This window comes from Telopea speciosissima, chromosome 2 (genome assembly GCF_018873765.1).
Source record: "Telopea speciosissima isolate NSW1024214 ecotype Mountain lineage chromosome 2, Tspe_v1, whole genome shotgun sequence".
In the NCBI taxonomy this organism is placed as follows: domain Eukaryota; kingdom Viridiplantae; phylum Streptophyta; class Magnoliopsida; order Proteales; family Proteaceae; genus Telopea; species Telopea speciosissima.
The window spans coordinates 12,635,729-12,650,434 of record NC_057917.1 but is presented as its reverse complement, the minus strand read 5'-3'; the positions used below and the strand labels follow the sequence as shown (position 1 = coordinate 12,650,434).

Below are 14,706 nucleotides of genomic sequence, written 5' to 3'. Positions count from 1 at the left end.
GATCAAACCAACCACTAAAAGAGGCAAAGAAATAGTTTCCTAATGGCTGATATGTTTACTATATTTATCAGAGAACCATGAGGAAGCTCACATTCTAACCTTTACATAATTATCACCTTCTAATATTTTTGTAGTAATACATAGTTGGGAGAAATTTTGGTTCAGGCATTGGCTCATATAATCTAAGATTCTGGTGGTTGCCTGGTTGGATGGAAGTGTAGAACTTTTGGAATAATGACGGGTATTTTGTATGAAACATATAAGAATGGATTAAGGACAACTGGACAACATATAAGAATTAACAACATTGTATACAATCAATGCCATTACACACACAAATACGAAAAAGAAAGAAAGGAGATTAATGGAAGAAGACCCACCAATGACAATAAACTAACCGTATGGACTGCAGGATTTTCGCCTTCAATCATTAAAAAGATTGTTTCAAAGAGCTAAATTGTATTCAAAGTAATTAACTATCAATGGAAATTACCATATAAGAACCGGTCCAGGCTAGTGTTGCAGAGATACTCATTAACCAAGAGGCTCTCAGGACCTTCAATGCTGCAACCAATAAGTTTGACAAGGTTTTTGTGTTGAACCCCACTGATGAGATTTACTTCATTGAAGAACTGATCCACCCATTGTCTTGTGTTGAAGAGCAGCCTCTTCACTGCAATTTCCCTCCCACCTGGTAGAATTCCCTAGCAAGAAAGAACTCTAATTAGAAAATTATCCTTGGATTTCTGGTCCAGAATCCAGATTCAATAAACAAAAGTTTTACTGTTAAAATTTCAGATCTTAATTTACCTTATAAACTGTTCCATACCCTCCTTGGCCAATCTTACTTCCCAAATCGAATTCCTTGGTAGCTTTCCTCAGAACATTATACTTAAAACTCAGTTGAGATTCTGAAATTGATCTGATTATTTCTGAAGATCCATCTGGATCTGTAAAAAAAAAAAGTTTTCAGAAGTCAAAAGAGGATTAACCAGGACGCGCAAATGGTTGAAACCCGCATCCTCATTGATAAGGCATAGAGTCACCTCACCAATCAGATGCTGCCACCTGGCTGAGCTGAGATCAATCCGAGGACCGACCTGAACCGAGGAAAGTCGGGCCGACCCGGTCCCGAGAGATCACATGGCCGAGTTGAGTACCACGGCTCAGCCCACAAAGCACCCCCAAATCAGCCATCAACCCCGAGCTGACCTCACGAGAGTCAGCCGAGGCCGTGGCCGAGCTCCGAGGCCGAGCCCTCCACAAAAGCTTTTGTAAAGGCTCGCCGAGAATCGCGGAGCCACACTTAGATATAAACTCTTACCTTAACAAGAGTCCGACCCCGAAAATAATTCTCCACTTCGCTCTATGCGAGAGAGCCTTCCAAGAGAAGAACTCCTACCGTACTAGGACTCTCCCAACTGCCTCACATCCCTCTATAAATACTCAGGTATGGAGCTCAAACGCTCATCTCACTTTTTACTAGCTGTTACGCTGTTGCACTGGAGACCTGACTTGAGCGTCGGAGATTCCTAGGCCGGAGCCACACCGGCTCTCTTGCGCTCACTCGTCTTTTTGTAGGCTCATCCGTGGGCAAACCGGGCGACAGAGGTTTTCACACGCAACAAATTTGGCGCCGTCTGTGGGAACGACGTCAACTAGTCATCGTCGTTTCTACCAATCCAAGGAGCGAAGACAATGGTGGTGCAAACAAGATCAGGATAGCACGGCTCTGCCTCCCACAGAGATGAGCCGCAACCTGATAGGCAGGTGAGGCGATCACCGCCCCCTGAAGCATCACTGTAAGGCGCGACCGAAAGACCCCCTCGGGCAAGGGGTGTGCAACCCAGTACCGGCGCCGCGGTCAATCCAACTCCCCCGCCGGAGGGTGGGAATGGTGGAAGTGTGCTGGGCACAGCAGCGGCTGACCGGACACAGGTCGAGCCAAACTTGAACGGGCTGAGCCTACCACTGCCGCCACCCTTACCGGAGAATTTGGATCCGGAAGCCCTGGCGAATAACCGGCAAGTTATGGATCTGCAGCTGCAGATGCTCCACACCAACAAGATGCTGCGTACTTTCATGACCCAGATGGCCCGGGGTGGGCTGATGGGTCAACCACTGATCGTGCCCCCTCCAACCCCGGTCCGCGTAGAGGGAAACTTGCAGCAGAATGGTGGCCGGCATCGGGTTGAGCCGAGCCAAGCCGCATCGTCACATCCGCCTCGTCAGAAAACTCCTCCACGCCCCAACAGGAGCGCTCGGCGGGATGAGCAGGAGCATCGTTGGAGCCCGAAGACCGGGCAAGAGATTGAACCAGTGGCATCCGTAGCGAGGAGATCGGTATTTTCGGGTCGGCTCGGAGAGGATGGACAGCTGAGGGCACACCGAGAGCAGCAAGAGGTAGCCCCTTGGCGCCGAAGCCCGCTGCCTCTCAGAGAAGAGCAGCTGAGAAGCCCCCGTGGGTCCAATTTCCATATGGAAAGAAGAATAAGGAGGGGTGATGCTGACCGAGCCGACCAAAATGGCCGACCTCAACGGGACGACCAAGTGAACCGATCCCGAGCAGAAGGACAAAATGGCCGACCTCGGCCGAATGAACGGAACAATTTGCATCAGGTGGACGAGCCAAACGGCCGCGCACCTGAAACCGAGCTGGAAAAGCGGTTACAAGACTTGACCGAGCAGGTGGAGGGATTAAAGAAACAGGCGACCCCGGACGCCTATTCCCTGGTCGGACGACACCCTTATCCTCCGGAGATCATGACCGTGCCACTACCGGCCGGGTTTAAGCCACCTCCCTGCAACTGGTATGACGGGACGACCGACCCGACGGATCATATCAACTACTTCAACGCGATGATGACCATGTACGGGGGAACCGAGATTGTCTTTTGTCGGGCTTTCCCTTCATCTCTCAAGGGCGTGGCAACCTCATGGTTCTCCTGGTTACCACCGAACTCCATAACGAGCTTTGCTCCGCTCTGCCGAGCCTTCGTCACGCGCTTCCAGAGTAGCATGGGACACAAAAAGACGACGGTCAACCTCCTCAGCGTGAAGAAACGATCTGATGAGTCGATCCGAGCGTTCGTCTCACATTTCAACAAAGAATCCTTAGACATCAAGGATTTGGACGAGGCCACGGCCTATACTGCGATGAGCAACGGGCTCGCTGACATGGACCTCATCAAGGACTTGGCCCGGAAGCCGACCAAAAACCTGGCCGAGCTCTTGGAGAGGTGCAATGAGTTTGCAAATATGGCCGAGGTGCTCTAAGCCCGAAAGGGAAACAAAGGCCGAGCCCAGAAGAAAAGGCCAACGACCGATGACCGCAAGGAGGAAAAGCGGCCCAGGACGGATCGCCGAGCCGAGAGATCAGACCGAGCTCGGAGTCCTGATTACACCCCACTGAATACCTCTTGCAAGGAGATTTTGATGCAAATACGCCGACCCCGACCAATGCAAGCCGGGTCATCTCGGAATCCCAACAAGTATTGTCAATTTCACAAGGACACCGGTCACGACACTGAGGATTGTTATCAGTTGAAAAGAGAAATTGAAGAGCTGATAAAAGCGGGGCACCTGAAGCGATATGTCAAAGGAAGCTGAGAAGAACGTGGGGGTCGACGACCTGAAGATCGCGAACAAGAAGAGCCAAGCAGAGGCCCGAAAATAGGCCAGCCGAGCGTGACGAAGATAAAGCCCGAGCTGAGAAGAAAGATGACGGATCCGGGCCGAGCAGTGACAAGGGAGCTCCCATATACACTATCCTTAGAGGGCCCGGACAAGAGTCCACTCGGAAGGCCAAGGTAAATGCGTTGTTCGTCGGAGTCGCCGAGATGCCAGGTAAAAGGCTGAAGTCTGAGGCGACGATCTCCTTCACCGAGGCCAACCTGGAAGGTATAAGTTTACCTCACGATGATGCTTTGGTAGTGTAGGTGGAAATTGCAAAGAGACACGTTCATCGCTTATTGGTCGACTCGGGTGCATCCGTGGACCTTATGTCGCTAGACGCGTACCAACAATTTGGCTTCGGCGATGAAGCGCTCAAGCCGGAGGGCACCTCACTTCATGGGTTCTCGGGAGCCGCCGCCACCATCAAGGGCTCAATCGACCTACTGGTTACGTTCGGACAAACTCTATGTCAAGCGACGATCCAAGTCAAATTCATGGTAGTATGGTCGGTGGTGGCCTTCAACGCCATACTCGGCCGCCCATTATTGACCGCTCTCCAAGCCATCATCTCGCCTACAAACTTGAAGATGAAGTTCCCTACAGAGAACGGCATTGGAGAAATCCGAGGTGATCAAAAGAAAGCTCGGGAGTGTTACGCCACATTCGTCAAGCAAAATAAAGGCAACGTCCGAGGAATGGTGATGTGTGTCGAACACCTCCCAGAAGACCAGCGGGATGAGCTCACAGAAAGGCGCGGAAGACCTGTAGAAGACCTCATCCCGTTCTCCCTCAGCGATGAAGATCCGACGAAAACAGTACAACTTGGGTCATTGTGGAGCGAGGAACAAAGGAATCGGTTCAGAAACTTCATGAAGGCAAATGCCGACGTCTTCGCCTGGTCGGCCCCCGACATGTCCTGTATACCTCGGCATATAGTCGAGCATCGACTACACATAGATCCGAGCCGAAAGCTGGTTCAACAGAAGAGAAGGAACTAAGCCCTTAATCGCCAAGCCAACATCAAGGAAGAAGTAGAGAAGCTACGCCGATCAAGATTCATCCGAGAAGAAAAATTCCCGACTTGGCTGGCGAACGTCATTATGGTTCCCAAGCCGAACGGGAAATGGAGGATGTGCGTTCACTACACAGACCTTAACAAGGCCTGCCCAAAGGACGAGTACCCGCTAGCTCGGATTGATCTCTAGATTGACGCCACGGCGGGGCACGAAATGCTGAGCTTCATGGACGCGTACTCCGGCTACGACCAAATCATGATGCATGAGGATGAGTCGTACACGGCATTCTGAACTGACCAAGAGAATTTCTGTTACAAGGTTATGCCGTTCGGGTTGAAGAACTCCGGAGCAACATATCAACGGCTGGTGAACTATATATTCCGCTGGCAGATCGGAAGAAACATGGAAGTCTACTTGGACGACATGTTAGTGAAGAGCTTGAAGGCTGAGCACCACTTGGCCGACCTGGAAGAAGCCTTCGGCGTGCTAAGGAAGAACCAAATGAAACTGAACCCCGCCAAGTGTGCATTCGGCGTGACCTCGGGAAAGTTCCTCGGCTTCATGGTCTCCGTCAGAGGCATCGAGGCTAATCCAGCGAAAATCAAGGCCATCTTAGAGATGAGCCCTCCAAGGACGATCCGAGAAGTACAAAGGCTAAACGGGCGAGTGGCGGCATTGACATGATTCATGTCGAGGTCGGGCGACAAGTGCCTGCCGTTCTTCAAGGCCCTCAAGAACATTCGAAGCCCGAAGGACTTCATTTGGTCGGACGAATGTCAACAAGCTTTCGAAGAGCTGAAGAAATACTTGGAGAACCCGCCTCTTCTCAGCCGACCCGAGCCAAAAGAAGAGCTTTAAGTTTACTTAGCCGCTACCTCGGTGGCGGTCAGCGCGGTGTTGGTAAGGGAAGACGACCGAGCTGAGAAGCCCATATACTACATCAGCCATGTTCTTGTCGACGCCGAGACGAGATACTCCAAGTTCGAGAAGGTAGCATTCGCTCTTGTCACGGCCTCGAGAAAGCTAAGGCCATACTTTCAAGCTCATCCGATTGCAGTGCTGACCGATCAACCTCTCAAGAAAATATTGCACAAGCCCGACGTGTCAGGTTGGCTGATCACCTGGGAGGTCGAGCTGAGTAAGTACGATATAAGCTATCGCCCGAGGACCGCGATAAAAGGGCAAGCACCTGCCGACTTCGTCGCCGAGTGCACAATGCCTGGCCTCGAGGTCGAGGAAGAGAAGACAGTGGAAGAAGCCAATGCGGGAGCTAAGACCGACCCGACCTGGACCATGAACGTTGACGACTCGAGCAACCTTGTAGGGAGCGGAGCCGGGCTGATCTTAGTCAGCCCCGAGGGCTTTCGCATACAATACGCCCTAAGATTCAAGTTCCCAGCCTCGAATAATGAGGCCGAGTACGAAGCCCTCCTAGCCGGGCTCCTAGTGAGCAAGGCTTTACGCGTCAAACAATTGAGGGTATGAGGAGACTCGCAACTTGTGATCAACCAGGTCAACAAAGACTATGAGGCAAAAGATGAAAGAATGATAGCGCCTACCTGAGCTGAGCACGGGAGATGATTTCCGAGCTCGAGCACTTTAAAATGACCCGAGTACCGAGGAAAAAGAACGTCGTGGCCGACACCCTGTTTAGGTTGGCCGAGGCCGACCTCCCAAATCTGAGCCGATCAGTATACATTGAGATTCTGGAGAAGCCTTCCTTGCAAGAAGAAAACGTTAAGCACATCGAGGAGGACGGGCCGACCTGGATGGACCCCATTGTAAACTACTTGGAGAATGACCAGCTCCCGGAGAGTCGGGAAAAAGCAAGAAAAGTCAAAATCTGAGCTGCCAAGTACACCATGATCGACGGAGTGCTTTATAAGAAAGCCATCTCAACGCCCCTTCTCCGATGCCTCGGACTGAAGGGAGCCGAGTACGCCCTGGCCGAGGTGCACGAAGGAATATGCGGGAGCCACATGGGCGGTCGAGCCCTAACATATAAGATACTTCGACAAGGGATCTATTGGCCGAGAATGCAAGAAGAGGCCATGAAGTATGTGAAGACGTGCGAGAAGTGTCAGCTCTTCGCACCAGTGCCGAGCCGACCTGCAATAAAGCTGACCTCTATGCTGAGCCCGATCGCTTTTGCTATGTGGGGGATGGACATTCTTGGAGATTTCACCCCGGCATCGGGGAACCGAAAGTATGTGGTCGTAGCGATCGACTGCTTCACCAAGTGGGTCGAAGCTGAGCCCTTGGCAACCATCATCGAGAAGAGCATGGAGAAGTTCTTCCGGGATAAGGTCATCTACCGGTTCGGACTACCAAAAGTGCTCATCACAGACAATGGCACGCAATTTAACAACCCGACTTTCTGAGAGTTGTATAAGCACTTCTATATTGACTTTCGACCGGTCTCAGTAGCTCATCCATAAGCCAATGGGAAAGTAGAGGTGTCAAACCGAACACTACTTGCGGGGATCAAAAGAAGGTTGGATGAAACCAAAGGTAGATGGGTGGAAGAGCTGCCGAACGTCCTATGGGCATATCGGACAACCATGAGAACACCGACCGGGGAGAGTCCTTTTTGGCTAGCATCATAGTTGTCACGGCGATCAAAGTAGGTTGAGGGGTGTCACGTCGATATATCGACATGGCGAGCATGTCGACCATGTTTTATTTTTTATTTTCTCTATTTTTAATGTCATTTAGTATGCTATAATATATGTCCTATAACATCAAAAAATCAACATGAAAGTGTACTACTAATATACTATGGTTTAATTCATGAAAGTGTAATAACTATTAAATCAGTGAATAATGAATAGTGAATAGTGATGGACTACTGGCTGTAATAACTATTAAATCCCTCCCCCCCTTGTCTCTCGACTCTCTCCCTGTCTCTGTGTCTGTAAGTGTAACCGCGTATGTGTAGGCCTGTGGCTGGGTGCCTGTGTGCAAGGTAAGAAGAAAAAAAAATAAAAAACAAACACCTTCTCTGTGATGGTGCAACCCTGCAACTGTAAGGCAAGAAAAAGGAAAAAAAAAAAACAAAAAATAGAGATAGTTCGGCTGTAATAAATCCCTCCCCTTCTGTCTCTCGACTCTCTCCCCGTCTCTCGTGTGTGATTGTGTGTATGTGCACCAGCAGGCAAGAAGAAGAAAAAAAAATGCAAGGCAAGAAGTCCCAAGGTCTCATGATCGTAAGCAAGCTAGTTGCAGGCAAGAAGAAGAAAAAAAAAAAAAAAAAAAACCGAGAGAGGACTATGGTTACAACACTGACTGGAATAAATCCCTCCCCCCTCTGTCTCTCGACTATGTCCCTGTCTCTGTGACTATACAAGCAAAGAAGAAAAAAGAAAAAAGAAAAAAAAAACGGAGAGGAGTCGAGGACTACTAACTGAAATAAATCCCCCCCCTCTGTCTCTCGACTCTCTCCCTGTCTCTGTGTGTGTAAATGTGGTTGTGCAAGGCAAGAGAAAAAAAAAAAAAAAAAACGATACTACTGGCTGTAATCACTACCGGAGGCTGGGAGGAGAAGAACTAAAGAAGAAGAGGTCTGCCTAGGAGGAGGAAGCAAGGCAAGAGAAAAATAAAAAATAAAAATGATACTACTGGCTGTAATCACTACTGGAGGCTGGGAGGAGAAGAACTGAAGAAGAAGAAGTTAAGAAGAAGAAGACGAGGTCTACCTGGGAGGAGGAAGAAGATCCAACTTAAAAAAAAATAAAAATTTACTTACTTGGATAGTTGGAGTCCTGGAGATTGCCGGAGAACTGGAGAAGTTCGAATTTCGAACTTGTTCAGAGGCTACCGAGACTCGAGAGTTGCCGGAAGCGAGGAAGTTACCGTTGCCGGAGTCACGATCCCTCTCCTCTCGATTTTCCCTTTTGCGATTTTTATTTCCCCCATTAGGGTATAAGTTATTATGTTTAATATTTTTAAGTTTTATGATAATGTGTATCACATTAACGAAAAAGCATCTAAGTCATTAAATCGTTTTTAAAAAAAAGTATATATAAACCTGACTTTTATACATTAAATGTTCAAATATCGGTCGACATACCCATATATCGTGGTATGGCGTCCACGGCGACGCCATGGAAACCATATCGCTCGATATTTATACATATACCATGGCAGACCTCGATATGCCCTTTCCCCTAGCGTCAGGACGCCATGGCGACGCCATGACAACTATGACTAGCATATGGAACCGAAGCACTCACTCCCGTCGAGGTCAAAGCGTCATCATACCGAGTGCTCAACTTCGATGAGAAGACCTACGAGGATGGGCTTAGAGCCAACCTCGACTTTCTTGACGAATTCCGAGAGAACGCCTTGCTTTGGAACACAGCTTACAAACAGAAGACGGCAAAATACCACGACTCGAGGGTGAAGGAGCGACATTTTCGCCAAGGAGACCTTGTCCTCAGAAAGGTCAGCGCATCCCAGCCAAGGCAGCAAGGAAAGTTGGCGCCAAATTGGGAAGGCCCGTACATAGTCTCCAAGCAAATTCACCCAGGAACGTATCGCTCGAAAAATTTGAAGAAATTTTTTTAGTAGTCTTCTTAGATATTCTGCTCGGCACGGTCTATGACAAGCATATTTTGTACTCGGCTTCGGCCTCGACGTTGACGATTCAATAAAACAAAGTCTTTCTCCACTACTTAGCGTACTTTCAAACTCCAAGCATGCAGAGTCATAAGACCAGTCCTCATAGACCTGGCTGACGTCAAAGTCCGACCCTCATAGGTCGGCAACCAAGTTATAAGACCGGTCCTCATAGACCTGGCCGACGTCAAAGACCGACCCACATAGGTCAACAACCAAGTCGTAAGACCGGTCCTCATAGACCTGGGCAACCTCAAAGACCGACCGTCATAGGACGGCAACCAAGTCGTAAGACCGGTCCTCATAGACCTGGTCGACGTCAAAGACCGACCCTCATAGGTAGGCAACCAAGTCGTAAGACCGGTCCTCATAGACCTGGCCGACCTCAAAAAGACCGACCCTTATAGATCGGCAACCAAGTCATAAGACCGGTCCTCATAGACCTAGCCGACGTCAAAGACCGACCCTCATAGGTCAGCAACCAAGTTGTAAGATCGGTCCTCATAGACCTGGCAGTCCTCAAAGACCGACCCTCATAAGTTGGCAAAGTCAGAAGACCGACTCATATAGTTCGGTGACTAGACCAACAAGCATAAATTCTTGCCACAGCATAGCCGAACGAAAGCCAAAAGGCAAACAAAAATATCCCAGGCATTGTGCTCGGCCATAGAGGCAGCTCGGCCGCACAACCAATCAAGTGGTAGCTGGACCGAGCTGACCGGTGAAAACGACAAGTTATTAAAGATGGACGACAACATGACTTCGGCCCATCGCAGACGTTTCATGACCAAGCAGTCAGGCCGACCTGACCGACCCAGCACAGCATAGCTAAAAAACAACCAAGTCCTGGAACTCGGCTAAGAGGCCGGGTCGACAAATCGGCCACGACACACAGACAATCAAGAACAACACATGTAAGGAAAGAAAGGCAAATCAGTGCCGAACTCAAACACTTAGACAATCTGTAAAAAGAAAGTTTTCTATTCATTAAAGGCCGACAGCCCGGTATGGTTACAAAAAGTGGGCAGCTCGGAACCGTACATAAAAAAAAAAAAAAAAAAAAAACAGAGAATTTATCTAAAACCCCACGCAGGGGGATGTGCACATCAAAAGAAGAAAAGGGAGCCTAGAGCTCGGCGGTATGGAGGGGGTCCTCGACGGCGACCTCCCTGACAGCAGCGTCCTCGGCAACCTCGTCCTGGGGAACGGTCACGGTCAGGTCGACCTGGTCGATCTCCACCCCAGCATCGTCCCCCAACTCCACCACGGTGGTCGTGTCATCGTCAAATTGGGAAAGTTTGAGGGTAGGGTATACGACCTTTATGTCCTTCAGGAGGTCGGCCCGACCAGCCTCATAACCCTCGCCATACAGCGGCTTCATTATTTCATGGCACACCTCGGAGGTACTCGGTAACAGCCTTGGCTCGAGCCCGTGCTAGGTCGTCCTTGGCCTTCTTCTTGGCTTGGTCGAGCTGAGCCTTCAAGGCCTTGACCTCTTCCCCCCGCTTCACCGCCGCCTCCTCCAAGCTCTTGACCTCGGCCTCGGCTTCCTCAAGCTTTGCTGCGGTCTCCCGACGCCTCAGGATGGCCTCGCGAGCGTCCTTGTTAGCCAACTCGACCTGAGCTTCAAGAGAGGAGTTCGAGGTCAAAATCCGTTCGAATCGGAGGAGGGTCTCCACGGCCTTGGAAGACCCCTGAACATGACAACCGAACATTAGCAAGGCCGAGCACAACAGGTCGGACCACTCAATAAAAGCCGAACAGAAAGATTACCATAGTAAAGTCTTGGAACAGGGAGGAGAGGAGCTTGGGGTCGGTCAACTTCTCGAGCATTTCCCTGTCCAAAGGAAGCCGACTTGCGTCGAGCCATTCCTTTGCATGTGCGGCCGACGTCAGGGCCGAGTCCCCTGGGAAGAGGCCCCAGTTCGGCCTCAGCGGGAAATTATTAGCCGAGGCCCTCCCTAGGACGTACCGGGAGACGTCGGTCGGCGAGGCCACGGGCGGAGGACCACCACTCGTCAGTTCGACTGAGAGCTTCTAACGTTTGATGTCCCTCGGCGGGCTTAGCTCGTCCTTTCGACCCTTCCCTCTTTGAGAGGGGCTCGGCGGGGCTTTGCTCTTCTCGGCCTCAAGGCCAACCACCGTGCCAGTTGGGCTTGGCAGCACAGCCGTGCCCTTCAAAGTCTTGGAAGACTCGCCTCGAGCCGAGCCGTATCCATTAGGGGAATGTGACCGACCACTGCAAGAGAAACAACATGTTAGAAATATGCCAAAAGAAAGAAAAGACCAAGTCAACAGGTCGGCTCGGATGCCCCAGCCGACCACAGCAGACTGAAGACAGCTCAGCTCGGACTCCTACTAGGGGTCATGTGCCACCTTTGAAGGAACGCCTCGTCTAGGAGCTGGAGGACATCGAAAGGCTGATGCTGGTGGATCAGGTCGAGCGAGGTCAGCTTGTTCTCAGCCAAGGGCAAGGTCCTGTTGACATAACCTAAGTTGATCACCTTCCACTCGGCCCGGAAGGGGCAGTTCGGGATGGAAGCAAAGAAGAACCGAGGCTTCTAATTTTTATGTGAGGACGGCGTTCCGACCAGAAACTTGTGGCGGCTCAGCGCCGCATTCTTCCCAGTGCGGCGGGTAAAATAATATCACCCCTTCTCCGGTGACTTCTTCAGGAAAAAGAGCCGAGAAAAAAGAGCCACGCTCGCAGCTCGGCCCATCTTACCGAAGAGGACGTGGAAGCCGTACACGGACAGCCATGAGTTCGGCACCAGCTGACCTGGAGACAGGTGGAAATGGTCCAAGATCTGGTTTACCAGGTCAAGCACGGTAAGCCTAAAGGCATACCTGAAGGGCATCTCGTACAAGGTCACCTCGCCAGGACAAATGAAGTAGGCCATCTCCCCAGTGTTAGGAGCTCGGAGCTCGATGTCCTTGGAGATGGCGTAAGTCGCCCTGAGGCATTGGAGGTCGGCATCAGTAACTGTGCTCTGGACGGTGCCGACACTTCCTTCTTCAAGCTCGGGAACGTCAGCAGACGAGCTGACCAAGCCGACCCCATCTCGGGAAGAACCTTCCTCACCCGACTCCTCGTCATCTATCGAAGATGATCCCGAGCCCTCGGCTCGGTCTTCAGGAATTGGCTGGGCCTCAAGGCAGGACTCCTTGGGCAGGGGAAGCTCGGCGACGTCGGCCTGATGCGGCTTTGCTACGGCGGGCTCGTCCGAGGTCGAGCACAACAGGTCTATTGTGGGGGAGTGAGCAGGGAGCTCTCGGCTCGGAACACCTTGCCCGCATGACTACTACCAACTGACATAATGGGCAGAGGGGACTTACTGGTTGAAAAAGCTTCGGAGACGAGCTGAGCACGAACTAGAAAGCTGAGAATGCCGAACACCGAATGAGCTGAAGAATCCGAGCTAACCGAGCAGTCAAAAACTTGAAACAGTGAAGAATGAATGAAGAAGGGTCGCCTACTTAAAGCCACTGAGCAGAGAAGCTCCAACGGCCGAGAAGAACTCAACAAGATCTAACGGCCCAGACCAATAGACGATTCGACTTCCCGAGCGCAATTATGGGGGAGGATGACGTGGCACTGCCCCAACTGTCAGGCCGTACAACGTCATATCGCTGATAGGACGAGATCGGCTCGGTCGCAAGGAGAGGCAGCCGAGCAAGCCAGAAAATTTCACTCATCAGGGCCGAGCCGACCCCAAATGAGTGGGGGGGCCTGTGATAAGGCATAGAATCACCTCACCAATCAGATGCTGCCACCTAGCCGAGCCGAGATCAATCCGAGGACCGACCTGAACTGAGAAAAGTTAGGCTGACCCGGTCCCGAGAGATTACATGGCCGAGCTGAGCACCACGGCTCAGCCCACAAAGCACCCCTAAATCAGCCATCGACCCCGAGCCGACCTCACGCGAGTCAGCCGTGGCCAAGGCCGAGCTCCGAGCTCCGAGGCCGAGCCCTCCACAAAAGCCTTTGTAACGGCTCGCCGAGAATCGCGGAGCCACATCAACACAATCCTACCGCGATATGGAATCACACTTAGATATGGACTCTTACCTTAACAAGAGTCCGACCTCGAAAATAACTCTCCACTTCGCTCTACGCGAGAGAGCCTTCCAAGAGAAGAACTCCTACCATACTAGGACTCTCCCAACCGCCTCACCTCAGTTTTATAAATACTCAGGTATGGAGCTCAAACGCTCATCTTACTTTTTACTAGCTGTTACGCTGTTGAAGTGGAGACCTGACTTGAGCGTCGGAGATTCCTCGGCCGGAGCCACACCGGCTCTCTTACGCTCACTCGTCTTTTTGCAGGCTCATCCGTGGGCGAACCGGGCAATGGAGGTTTTCACACGCAACACTCATAGTTATTAAACAGAAAATTCTGGAATCCATATAGTCATTATTACCATTAAAACGGCTGAAAGATCATCTTTTTGCCCAGAGAATAATAATAGCTCCTCCTATTACTATTACAGCAACCACATCAAATACTGATCCCAGTACAACCTTCAAACGATTCCCAGCAACTAGAAAACAACAAAACCAGATCTGATAAAAACTTATAAAAGCCCAAAACCCTCCATAAAGAATGAGAAGTTTTGAGAAGAAAACAGAAAAAAAAGAGAGAACGGCCGGAGAACAATAATTTCGTTGCCGGCACATAATTCAGTCTGGCCACACCCACCCTTCTCCTTGGGCTCTGGTTCCCCTTCCCCTTCTCACTCCCTCTCCTCCTCTCTCTACCTTCTCTCTTCTTGCCCCATCCCTGTAACAAGAATGGCCGACAATTCCCGTTTATCCTGAGCTAGGAGCTTCAATTTCTTCCAAACCAAAAGATTGAAGTCTCAGCTATAGCAAGAGGTCCTAGATAAAATGAATCCGCATCAACAGACTCATAAGCTTCAGTAGAAGCCTCTGAATCCCCATCTGAATCCAAATTCGTAGAATCAATCTGAGAGGTATAAACATCAACATACGTATCCAAAGAAGCAAATGAAGAGGCTGTTCCAAGTTTAGAGGAGATGAAACTCATCCAGCAAGCAGTGTTGGGGGGGCCTTTAGTAGCCCAGATATCTAAATACTTCGCATTCAAATAGAGGATGAACGACTAATGCTTGCTTCAAGGTCGACCGGAGACTACTTGGTTGGTTTGATTGATCTCTCCTCACTCTTGCTTCGTTCATTTCAGTTTCTAATCTCAGGTGTGACTATTCCATATTTTCACCTTCGGTCTCTCTTCTCCACTCCTTTCTAAGTTCTCCCCTCTCCTCTATGGATGCGGTTATATATAGTTGGAGATACATGTTGGTATCGTTCTTCCAAAACCTTGCTATTTATTGGGAAGTGCCTTAGTGAAGTTCAACCAATGATTTGAAGATGACC

The 14,706-nt window shown here is 50.3% G+C and overlaps 1 long non-coding RNA gene across 1 annotated transcript; it reads right to left on the bottom strand.

Moving 5' to 3' along the window:
• Nucleotides 1-485: 485 nt before the first annotated feature.
• Nucleotides 486-13,791, bottom strand: LOC122653042. The gene is made up of 3 exons (XR_006331693.1): nucleotides 13,731-13,791; nucleotides 811-950; nucleotides 486-704 (listed from the first exon to the last, which is right to left on the bottom strand). It is a non-coding gene; the product is annotated as an uncharacterized LOC122653042 (long non-coding RNA).
• Nucleotides 13,792-14,706: the final 915 nt, after the last annotated feature.